The sequence below is a fragment of the Balaenoptera borealis genome, assembly GCF_965194805.1.
Source record: "Balaenoptera borealis genome assembly, chromosome: 13".
Taxonomy (NCBI): domain Eukaryota; kingdom Metazoa; phylum Chordata; class Mammalia; order Artiodactyla; family Balaenopteridae; genus Balaenoptera; species Balaenoptera borealis.
In genome coordinates, this window is record NC_138870.1 from 67,036,662 (window position 1) to 67,048,992 (window position 12,331).

Consider the following 12,331-nt stretch of genomic DNA (forward strand, 5'->3'; position numbering starts at 1 on the left):
AGTTTTGTGGGCAGATGTGAGAAAACATCACCACTTATTATATGATAGATTTAACTGGCTTTCTCCTGAATTACGTAGACATTATGTTCCTCATCTGTTTATATATAGGTGTTTAATACCGAAGTCTTTGAATTGTTGTTTGATTGTTTATTCTTTTCAGCTAAGAGTTAGTCCCACCATGCAATTTATAATAAACAGCTGATGGGGCTGGGGGCAGGGTGGTAACTGGGACTCAGCGTGGAACAAGCTATGTCCAAAAACCATTTTTTCCCCAAAACTTCTAGAGACAAAATCAGTTCTATATAAATTGGTTATTGGAAGTGAATTCTCAGGACTGTTTGTATATTTTGTTTTCTATCTATTTGTGGATGCTCAATCAAGATTTATGTATATTCATTGATTTTTCAAGTCTGATTAGCCTTTAAAATGTAGCTTGAATCTTTATGCTCACCCCCCCACAAATGTCACCCACAATTTAAAAAGTCATGATACCAAAATTACTGGTGGCAGAATGCCAGGATTTACAATTCAAAATGGTGTCAGGGCAAAATCACATATGCAGGCAATTATGGGTTTTAGAATAAATTAGTGTTTTAGACTAAGGTTACCAATTCGAGGGGAGCGTCAATCAACTGTGGGTATTAATTCAATTACCTGTTTTTTAATTCAGAAAAATGTGTTGAGAATGAAAGAAATAAAGCCATGAATAGAATGCGCCACTGGTGTCTTAGTTAAGAGCATACGTGGTGATTCATAACTCTCCAAAGACTGCTGCTTTTCCTGCTCTTCTCAGTTCGCTGAATAGACTGGTCTATCATTAAACGAACCAAGCTAGAAAAATCCTGCAGTCAAAAGGAAAACAAATTTTGTTATGAAAACTCAGGCTAGCCCAAGATTAAGGTAGGCCAGGTGAATGTCATTGCCACGGTCTCTGATAATATCCTTGTGCTGTGAGAACTGCTACTTTAAATCAACGCTGGCATATCCTGGGCCTTTAGTTAACCCATAAGGGTTGTCCAGTCCATTACCTTATTAGATAACATTGCTTGAAACCATTCCCAAAGAAAGGTACCACAGCCCTCTTCAGAGAATTAGTTGATTCTTGACAAACCAAATATACATATATATATATATATATATATATATAAAATATAAATATATATTTATATTGAAAATAATAAATTTCTAACCAAAAAAGGTTCACAAATTTAAGATTCCTTTGGAAGTAGACACACTTTCCCCCAAGTATGTCTTCGGCGTTTTTTTCTTCCCTTTTTATTTGCTTTCTATTGCATGGACTATCTTCCTACCCATTGTACTTTTGTTGAAAATATTAATAACTACTCTGCATTCCTGAAATTCCCTAGTGTTTGAGTCTTTAAATATCTATTATGATCTTAATCTCTGAAACCTAATAATGATTTACAAAAATTCTCAGTGCCCTTCCCTGAAGTTAGTAGCTTCTAGACATCCGTGCCCAATCTCATGAACCCTGGGTCTGTGGGTGCCCCTGCAATATCCTCACCCTTGCTTCAGCTTCTCCATCCCTTCCTCCCTCTCTTCCCCTGCTGTCTTGTTCATGGTCAATGTTTCTGTAGTTCTACCTTCTTCTCATTCTTCTTGATTTCTCTCCCAACATTAACCTCACAATATGTGAAAATCAGTCTATTGGAAGAATAACCTATTGCAACATTTTATAAAGTCATTCTGAATGCAATTGACATAAAGATGTCTGCCTGGTCACCTGCCTGTAGGGGATAAAGGAAGTGAATGTGTGATGGGAGACATAGGTATTATTAGAAATGACAATCATGGTTGATATCTTAAACTGAGATAACCTGTATTTATCTTATCTCCATTTTCAGCCCTTCTGCTATCTGCACCCTCTTACCCATCTTATAACCTTTGAATATTTTATCTAACTAGTATCCTTTATAAAAGGAATATTTTTGCACATTATATGCTTTTGCTTGAAGAGACAGCAGTGGCCCAGAGAAGCCGCTGGGAATTAGTGGTAATTCATTAGTTACCTTCTGCCTCTTTTTTCTATCTAAGCTCAGTGGAAAAAGCACTAAACCTAGTTCTAGTCACAATTATACCACAATTCAAACCATAGGCATGGGCAAGTCACACAACTTGTCCAGGCATCAATTTCTCAAATGAAAAAAAAATTAAACTGTTTGACATCTAAGGTTGCTTCCATTCTTAAAATCAATGATTCTATTACTTTTTTTAGTTAAATAAGGTTTAAGAAGCTGGCCTATCAAATGAAGTTACTACAAAGAGTAAAAACAAGAGAGAAATGATTTCAAATACGAAGCTATGTCAGCTGTGCAGACGTTTTTGGAATATTTCTAACCAACCTTAATCACTGTTGTGCTATTCTATTATTTTTCTATGTGCATTTGATTAAGGATGATGCACAAATGTTTCTTTTTATTGCATTCTATTGGGGATGCCAATTACGAGTTAACTTATTTTAAAGGTTGTTTGTATTGTCAATACAGTCTTAAGAAATGCCCAAATAATACTTGCTAGGAGAGAGGCTAAAACGCCTATTAGATGGTCTTGGAAATTTCTATAATATCTGCAATATCTAATTATGTATAGATCCAGACTATTCATGCTTAATATCCAAGTAACTGCTGGAATTAGAATGGTTTGACCAATACATGCAATTAAGTGGACGTATTTTAACCCTTTTCTTGGGAAGTTCATTTTTGTAATATGAGCATTTTTAGGTGATATATTTAATCCAAAAATCTTTGACATCTCACCATTAAATTCTCATGAACACTTAATGTCATTTTGTTACATTAAAACAAAAGAGCCTCTACATCCTGTGCACACTTTTTCTTCTACGTTGTACAAATACTTAAACACATGTGCATATAGCTGTAGGGGGACTATAGATGGAGCGGGGTCAGAAAATATCTGCAGTGCACTTGTAACATTTTTCCAGTTCCTCGGTCACCATCTATCAACACTTTCCTTTACTTGTGTCTTTTTTTCTCTTCAACATATACACACATCAGTAATTTGTCTTGCTTCTTTAAAAAAATAAATAAATAAGGAACACTGATTTCAGGGGAAGGATTATACACTTGAAACTATATATATTTTTGCAGTGGTAGAAATTTTTAAGAAGGGTATCCATATTCTATTCACAGAAAAACTTAAGAAATGGGTACTTCAAATCCCAATTTCCAGCACTAAATATATTATAAAAATTATACAAAGGAGATGATGTTCATGATTTCGGTCCTCTTTTGCTGAGCCTGTGACATACCTAAATCTTGCCGTTTAACAAACTCCAAAGGAACTCATTTTTGAATGCTATTAAGGATATGTATTCACAATACTTGAAACTTGGCTATCCTGTGTTTAGAAAAATATGCTTAGTCAGTAGATTTATCCTACTTGTCCATTATTCTCCATGACTCTCTACTTGCAACAGAATTGCGTAATCAAGTTATTTCCATTCACATTTGCACACACTGCCAAGAAATAAAAATGTGGAAATATCAGTTCTCTGACTGAAGGCACATTTATTAGATTATAGGAAATCTTACTAATCACAACTTTCAGCAACACAATGTCAACCATAGTTTTTGTATAAAGACACTGAATCGACATCCCGTTGTAAAAATTCTATGAGTAGTACAACATATCTTATACTCTTCCCAGTAACGTGTCCTCTGACAGATCTAGAAAGCCCTAAATTAAGTGAGACAGCCGATGAATACGAAGAACATTTTTAGTGAACTTAAGTAATCTAAGATACTGCCATTTGCTAAGTGCTTGATATGAATCGGGCACTGTGCTAAGTGTCACAGAGAAAACCCCCGTCTAACCCTCACAGCAACCCTGTGAGGTAAGTACTCTAATCATCATCATTTCGCAGATGAGGAAGCTGAAACTTGAAGAGCTTAAGTAATTGCCCACGATTACAGAGGCGGAGCTAGATGTCAAGTTTGTCTGGCTCCTTAATCATTCTATCCTGCACCCTAGCTTTATGTTTATATTCAGGTTTCCTTTGCTATCTCACCATAAAATGCTGCCACCCTATCTTAATGGTTGAAGAGATTCAACTCCCACCTCTAGCACGTGTCATAGGACACAATTCTAAATGTAACTCTGGAAGTATCCAAGGATATTTAGCTTGTCTGCCAAGTTCTTTAGGTTGAATTCAGTCTTTCATGTGCTTCATCCTAGACACCCTAGTGCAAATTATGTCACCAGGAGCAAAGTGATAGTCGTTACTTTCAAGATCAGTCACAGTCATTAGGCCCAGAGGTTAAACAGTTATATTCCATCAGCAGAGGGCATTAGAATCTCCGGGGACACTTGTTAAAAATGCAGGTGCCCTGACTCAGCATCTCTGGGATAGGGAATCAGGTATCTGCATGTAACAACTCCTGGTTATTCTAATGCAAAGTCCTGAAGAATCACCCTTTGAGAAACATTAGCTTAAAAACATACAACACAAAACAAAGGACGAAAGTGGTTTTTGGAAACAAACAGTAGAAAGAAGGTTTCAAAAATTCCTTCCCAGTTCTGAAATGTATATGTCTGGGGATGCCAGAATCATAGTGCTCAAAAATTTTGAAAAGCCCCCTAAGAGTGCAAAAACCTAGTTTAATAAAGAATGACACAGTCCATAGGTCATTAACTCCAAAGGATGTATTAGTAAGATGGCCAAGAGCTAACATGGCCCATTTTCATTATTTTCTCAATGTGGAAAAGATGTTGCCAAGAGCAAAGAAAAGACGACATTATCTTTTGTAACCACTGAAATAGAATCTTTAACTGATCCCCCAACGGTTTTGAGTAGACAGTAAGAATTACACATGATTACACCACTTAGGAAAATGAGAGAAAGAAATAAATGGATTTATTTTTATTCAGGATGGCTGATTTGTTGTGATCAGAAGTCAAGGAATTTTAAAATACCAAGGAGCGCAAACCTTCATGCGAGGTTTGGGAGACAATGGGCCAACTAAAATTAAGGCCATCAATACAGCAATTTTGTAAGCTATATGGCAAATATCAATACACTGTTGAAAGCTCTGCAATTTGTATACATTGTAAATTCTTCTCCAAATGTGTGCCACGTCCACACCACGTGAAAAGCATGTGTCACTACAGAAATAACGCTCTTTGAAGAATGAGTGGACACATGAGACATGACAACATGCTATTAATCATTGTTTCTCCAAAGAAGGAACAGTTTAGATATTGTTTCGTGAGACTATCTCCATGGCTGCCACGTTTTCAATCTTTTTAAAATGTATGTTTGAAAAACCCAAAATAGGCAAGTTTCCATGGGAATACGCTTGTGGACAACAATTTGAAAAACTAGTAGTTACAAACCGTTTTCTTAAAAAAATCCTTGTTTCCTCTCATACCTACAAAAACCACATCGACTTTTGCCATTGTGGGAAAACTACACGTAATAGGAAAAATAATGATAGAGAGTTCATAATTTATAGTAAAGCTATCAGCTGTACAAAGATTTTAAGAACACAGCAAATAATGCTGACTGCTGATACATAAGTGAGAATATTCACAGGTTTACAGCAAATGAGGACAGAAGATGGAGAATAATTCTTCACTCCCCACTTGACCCCATCTGTGACATACAATTTACTTGGAGTATGAAGAACAAAGAAAAAGAGTAGAGAAAGAATATCAAGCTGACGCAAAATTTTTAAAAACATATGTATATGTATATATACATATATATGTATGATGTACATAAAATAAAGAGATGATTCACTTTAGTCTCTCTAGTTCAAGAAATCCAAGTATATCTACTCTGACCCTGTCTGGATAGACAATCCTGAAAGCACTTCTTTAGACTTCTCTATCAGCCTCCATCCTCCCCTACCCCATCCCTCTCCGATTTCCTCTGCCTTTTGGGGAAGGAACAAAGACTGACCACCTCCCCCGCGATATTTACCCCTCTGCCAAACCCCAACATCTTTCTATTCTGTCATTCTGGGAGAGTGAAACAGCCGCCATTTCAATGTATACCTTCTTTCTGACTAACCTGAAAGCTATAACAGGGACTGCATTGGAGAGGTGATGTATTATTTGGCTGCAATCTGCTCTCATGCTTTACATCTGGTCACATGTATTATTTAAAATCAGACAGATACATAAACTGTTGACATAGCCCAGATAGCTGGGTAAATGCTAGGGGTATATAGCTAGGTATTAACGTGAATTGCAATGGACCCGCATATATGAATATGATTTGGGACATCACCAAGGCAGCTGTCAAAATGGAAATAATATTGCTTTTACTGAGGAGAAAAAAGACTGAAAAGAGTAAAAATGCAACTAGAAAATTACAGGAAGAAACTCACACAGTAAGTAAGATTTATCAGTGTTTATCAATTGCCTACACAGGTTAAAGATAGATTGCTATGACAGTATATAAAACAGTCTGCAGAATGATTCAGTATCCAAATATGAACCCATTTAAACTCATAAAGATCAATACCAATCAGAAGTTGATGACACATAACCCACCCTTTATTCTCACATCTCCTCTCAAGAGGTTAGCACGTTTCAGAATTAATACATTTAAAGATGCTTGACTATTAGGATAGGAATTAATCTATTTGGCTTATGTTAAAGAAAACTTGTTTCAGCCCACATCAATAAACTGTAATATCTAACTAGAATTCATCAAAACAGATTTCTACTGCATCATTTCAAAAAACCAGATGTTTTCCCTCTTACTCAAATGCTAAAACATCTGGACCATAAATTTTATCTTACCAATGACATATCTACACATGAGTTGTTTTGCTATTGAGTGTATTTAGTCATTAGATGGACTGCCTATCTACATAAAATTGCCTCCATAATTATCAGTAGAATTAAGATTAAATAGATTAATCTCATAATAACCCAAATGTTTTAAAACTACTTACACACCACTCAGTTTTTTATATCATTTCTTAATGCCAAGATGATTTTAAAGGACCAAATACATAATTGACATTGAACACACCTGTCAAATGAGAGAAAAGAAAAAAGATGTAGAGAAGACTGGTTATAGAAAAGACATCAATCAAAAATTCCTCTAAATGATTTAGACGTTTAGTTTAATTAAAGTAGAGAGCGCCACATTTATTATAGACTTCAGTAGTAATCTTTGATTTATGAAGTAAAGAAATTTCTTCTCCTAGTCTATATATAGTATACACTTTACTCAGAGTACAATGAAAGGAGAAAAAGTACAGGAAGCATACCAAGGGGGAGAAAAACAATTTAAGTTGATGCATATCATATCAAAAATAAAATACCTTATAATGAACTTAAAGTTTTTATTACCATACCACACTTGGTAAAGAAAACAAGTATCCAGATTTTCCTAAATTAATCCTGAGTAATAAATTCAGGGAGACTTACTTTTATAGTCCACAAGTCAACCACTGACAATTTTTATTATATTATGGCTGCAAAATACTGAATAATAGTTTGTACACTAAATTGGCTACTATATCTAGGAATATAATTTTTAACAGGTTAATGTTCAGATATGAAGTTATTTATAATCATTTCTAAACCAAATATTTTAATACTTTAGAAACTGAGGTATTTATTATGTTTAACACTTTATAGGGTCCAAATAGTATGCTAACAGATTTCCAGGTAACAGTAAGGGATCTTTATACTGATGGCTAGATTACCCAAGTACAGGAAGGTTGGTTGATGTGGTTTCTGCCCTACATTGATACTTTTTCACTTGAATACATGCTAGGAGAATATATTTGATAATTTTGTAGCATATTTAAAGTAAACATTAAATATCTAAATATTAAGTTGAATATTATTCCAGTCTTTCTCAATCCTCTCAGTACAGAATCACCTTAGATTTTTAAAATATAGATGCCCAGGCTCTATCCCAAGAGGAACAGTTGGCTGAAGGTCCCAGGAAGCAACGATTTTTTTTTTAAGTTTCCTCAGTCGATACTAATCTAATACAAAACTAGATTAAATTCTTTTTCTGATTGAGAATAAAGGGATAGAGCTCAAGGAATAGAAGTTCTATAAATTCATATATATCCAGGCTATGGGACATAATCACAGATTTAATGGAGAAAATCGTAGCTAAAATATCAATACTTTGTGTCGCTTGGTTAAAGGCTGATTTTTTTCAGACAGTCTGTCAAATACTTACTGAGCATTTATTTAGTGCCAGGCACTATCATATAGATACCCGGAATAGAAAAGTTAACATGATCCTTCACCCTTAAGGACTTATATTCTAGTAGGGAGAGATAATAACAATTAAACAAAACCAAAAAAAAAGAGTAAGATAATTTGGGGTACCGGTAAGCGCTAGGAAGAAGACCAACAGAATAATGTAGAGGGTGAATGTGAAGGGTTGACAGCTCTGGTGAACAGAGACATTTGAAAATCTGGAAGAAAGTTTTTCAAGCAACAAGAAAAATGCCAAGCTCCTGAGATGGGAAGAAATGTTGTATGTGTGAGGAATATCTAAGAGGCTGGTATGGCTGGACCTTGGCACACCATTGAGAACGTGTAGGGAATTCGGTCTGAGAGACAGGCAGGAACCAGCTCTTGCAGGAGCTTAGAAGCCTTGGGAAGGTATTCGCTTGCATTCAGTTGCACTGGGGAGCTAGCCATAAAAGGGTTTTCAGGGGGAAAAAAAAAAGACAATGAGGAGATCTGCCTGCACGTTGGAATATTGTTCTGCTTACCCTCTAGAAGAGGGTCTGCGGAGGGGGTCAAAACTGGGGCAGCATCCTCATTGCACCAAGATGATGGCGGCTTGGTACTGGGAAGATTCTAACTGGTCCTCTAAATGTCTCAAGTAATGATTTTTCTTCATCATTCTTTTAGATCAGAAACACCATACTACAAGTCTTAAAGATGTAGCCGGGTGGGGGGATATGATTAATAGAGAAATATATCAGGATGGTTCCTGTTTATAAGCATATGTGACATTCTAATCCCAACAGCTTCCAATCTAGGAAAAGCTTACACAATATTTTCCACTAGCAACTGTAAACTCTGAATTACTACATAGAATTGAAATCTCTCAAGTTTGTGTGTCTCAGAAAACTGTGGTGAATTTTTAGTCTTATAACTGGATGAGGTTATGTTAATGCAACAAACATTAGATTCTGAATTGCTGTTTAAAGCTGAAAGTTGACCTAACTGAATTAATTTCTAAATACGAAGTATTTTCCTGTTACTATCAATTATATTCCATTTGTCATTTATTACATCTCAGAAAGCGATCAGTATGCAAGGTCGGTCTGATCCACAGAACAAGAGAACATGGGGGTAGGAGGGCCCTTGCTACAGCAGAGGCTGAGCTCCTCTCAACCACCAGGGGAAATCTGTTCAAATGCTATTGAAGGAATTTCACACTTTAGGTGGATAGAATACTAAGGACTATGCTCTGAGTTCATGGCAATCACTACTTTGTATTTAATAATTGATGTGGCTTTTCAGCAAGTATTGTCTTAAAAAAAAAAAAAATCCTTTGCACTACTGTGTTCAATTCTTAACTTACCTCTTAACTTATCCTGGCTTTGTATTGTCAGCCAACTTAATTTTCCTGATGACAGAGATCAGGTCATACGGCACATGCATCTTAATGCCTTATTATGGTGCAAAATATGCAATAGGAAGTTAGTAAATATCCACTGAATAAAACACATTTAATACAATACGGTCCCTCTACTTCAGAAGCCGAGAATAGATTTTAAAATATGATTGAATCAATGTTAATGTATATTATAAATCAACATGTATAAAGTTTCATCAGTAACAAACATGTATCAAAACACTTGCAAATAGGATTTATGGATGAGGAAAGTTTTCTGGGAGAAGTCACCTAAATTAGTATTTCAAAAAGAAAAGGGCATGTTTTATAAACAATGAAGTTTGAGTAGAAGGGAGAACTTGATATTGGAAGCCAGAAAGACCATTTTTTCTGTTTCACGATTCCCTTAATATTTGTCACAGCCCTTCTAGTTGGTCTCTCTCCAGACCTCTACTCCAAATCACTGTCTCTAGCTCAACATGCAGATTAAAGCATGTAATTTCAGAAAGTCTTCTCTGTATTTCTGCCTACTTAATTTCTGCAACATTAATACACAGTCCAGTACTGCCATGCTTGGTCTCCTTTGAAATCCTGCAATCATAAAATCCTATAATTTCAAAGATATTTCTTTTCTTAGGGAATTGGGATAGGGCAGAAATGAGAAAGAATATTGATCCTTTCTTTGGTCTTTAAGTCTTAGAAGGGTTTTTGATATTGTTGTCTTTAAATGAATATTGTCATAGGACATTTTAACAAGTGATCTGTGGTCATTTGAATAAATTTTTGGCCTTTTAAAATTTCAGTCATTGTCTTCAGGAGATAATTTCAAAGAAAATATGATAAAAGATAAAGTAAAAATTCAGATGTGATGTTCTATTTAGAAATTATATTTTCTCTAGAATTAAAGTGTTCAAATATGTTGCCAAAAAGGAAAAAATAAAACCTTCAATGGATTTATAATAACTAGACGGTTCATAGTATTACATTTATCTCATCTTCCATTACATATTAGGAGAGAAAGCAGATTAAGTCTTATCAAGCACATTTGATGATTGCTGCCGGTTTGTTTCTAAAGGCACCTTTTCATGTATAGATGAGGAAAGACTAAAATTCTCACATAGTAGATAAAGAGTAAAGAGTAAAGAAGTGGCTCTCAGACTTTGGCATAATTCAGAATCATCTGGAGGTCCGGTTAAAATGCAGAAATGCAAAATGCTCTGCTGGACAAACCACAATGACTTGAATGAAAGCAGTTTATCCAAGTACATTTCTCTCTAAAGCCAAGATGAGTAGAACATACCTAGTCCCCCACCTTCTCTCCTATTCTTGGGCCTCACTTCTTCAAATATTGAAGACACTAGTCATACCTTCCATCGACTTCAAACTCCCCACTCCACCCTCATTCCCCTATGCCTGACTATCCTTAATGTTTACCGACATAGTGTGATGTCAGAGAGAGAAGTGGGCACAGGGACCTGAGGCAAGATATCCATTTGAGCCATGATTTCTCCATCAAAACATAAACATCTACTTCTCCTGCCTATTGTTGATGACTTCAAAGAAATGATAATGTGTATAGAAGTAAGCATGACACCCAGCACAGAGGAGGCCTTCTTTCCTACTGCCTGCAAAACAAGTTTCCTTTCCATCCTTCTAGAACTTCTGGGCCCTACATGTCATCACATTAATCTCCTTGTCAACTCTACTTTGTACAGAGTGTACCAGGCAGAAAGTAGGAGAATGAAGATGGCTAGGCAGGGTTTTCAGTTTTTCAGAAAGCAAAGAAACACAAAGGGGGTAGATTGATTGCTGCTTGCAGGAAGGTAGAGGGCCAGAAATCAGAGCTCTAGAACCTTATGGCCATTTTCATCACCTCTGTCTGAACAGCTTATCTACAGGTAACCATTCCATCTGATGGAACACAACAGATGCAACCACCTAATGCCTGATACCAAGTTTTAGACCAAGGGCACATTGCCGAAGGGCAGGTGTTAACTTTGTTCACCTTTCCCAACTCGCTGTTGTCTGTGCCGTTGCCATGTACCCATATGATGCCCTAGTGTATTTGGTTTCCGTGAAGTCCACGTGTGAACCTAGAAGAACTAGAGCTCTAATCCAAAAGTGGAACAAATACCTTCCTTCTATTTTCATTCGCTCCTTTAGACCAGGGGTCCCCAACCCCCGGGCCGCAGATCGATACCAGTCCCTGGCCTGTTAGGAACCGGGCCGCACCGCAGGAGGTGAGTGGCGGGCAAGCGAGGGAAGCTTCATCTGCCGCCCGCACCGCTCCCATTACCGCCCGAACCATCCCCTCCCCCACCCTGGTCTATGGAAAAATTGTCTTCCACGAAACCGGTCCCACGCGAGAAAGGTTGGGAACCGCTGCTTTAGACCATAGCACGATAATCTATGGATGCAAGTCATCGTCCCATCAAGTTTGAGAAGCACCATAGTAGCCGTTAGGGACATGTCATCTGGGTGCCAGCTCTAACAAACAATGTGACCTTCAATAAACCTTTTCAGTTTCTTGTGTCTGTGACCCCCATCCGGAAGATGGACCTAATGCCTCCTGGCTAATCTATTTTTTTATTGTTATTATGCTATATCAAAATGCTTCAAGAAGTCAAACACGGGCAAATGTAACACTGATGGTTAATTTGAGTGAACCCTATTAACCAGCAGTCAATCATCAGCTTTCATATATACCACGTGTCAAGAACATGCTGTAAAATTCCC

General features: G+C 36.6%; 1 protein-coding gene across 3 annotated transcripts in view; it reads left to right on the forward strand.

The window, feature by feature from the left end:
- The window catches only part of SYT1 (synaptotagmin 1), a 538,168-nt gene that overhangs the window by 476,477 nt on the left and 49,360 nt on the right, over positions 1-12,331 (forward strand). The gene's annotated exons all lie outside the window — the stretch shown is intronic.